Genomic DNA, 915 nt, shown 5'->3' with positions numbered 1-915 from the left:
GACTTTTGAGATAGAAAGCAGTAGTAGCTTGAATGAGAAATGATATATTTTTACTCAGCATCAAAATTCGGCTTCTGAAGCAGTATAAAATCAACTTTTTATTCAAATATAATTTGAAGACAAGAATAAATGCAATTTGAGTTTCTATTCACATTATTTTGAATAAATGTGATTTTTAAAGAGTTTTTAAACTTTTTTTGTTGTTTTTATTGTATATTCATACTAAAAGAGAGTAGAGTAGAATCTAATCACTATTATCAGATAGTAGATTATAACTTTTCTGAAAAGTAGAAACCTTAACTGCTTGTATTATATTGAGTTTATTATCAGAGTCATTTCTCAATTCTCTAATCTTAACAGAAGTTTAAGAATTCAAATTCTGTTTATATTTAGCTGAAGAATTGAAGTTTGAAGATTTAGATAGTTGAGAGTTTCTTCTTTTTAAGCTTACAGTTGTGAGTTTACTGGCTTAACTATTCTCTTCAGTTCTAGATTTATTTTGAGCTTCATCTTTTCTTCAGTTTTTTTGAGTTCTTGAAGTAAATATACATTCTTTTGAGCTAGATGCATGTTTTTCTTTACAATTAGAGTATTTAAGCAGAGTGTGTTGACATATTTCATCTCTTTTTAAGCATGTTTCACATTTATGCTTACTAGTTTTGTGATCTCTAGCACAGAATGCACATTTTGAGTCTCTAAAATAGAAGATTATAAAGTGTTCATATCTTTGACAGTTTGAACACTGTGTTTGAGCTTTGAGATTTATTCTTGAGTCTTTGTATTCATGAACTCTCATTTTCAAATCTGCTACTCTTACTTCAGAGATCTTTGACTGTTTAAGTATTCTTGTATATATTAGAACAGAGGCATTTCTTCTGCTTTGTCTGAACTCAATTGAATTTAGTCATACAGGCT

Source organism: Blastomyces gilchristii (assembly GCF_000003855.2).
Source record: "Blastomyces gilchristii SLH14081 genomic scaffold supercont1.35, whole genome shotgun sequence".
NCBI classification, from domain to species: Eukaryota; Fungi; Ascomycota; class Eurotiomycetes; order Onygenales; family Ajellomycetaceae; genus Blastomyces; species Blastomyces gilchristii.
Note: the sequence above shows the minus strand (reverse complement) of the source record.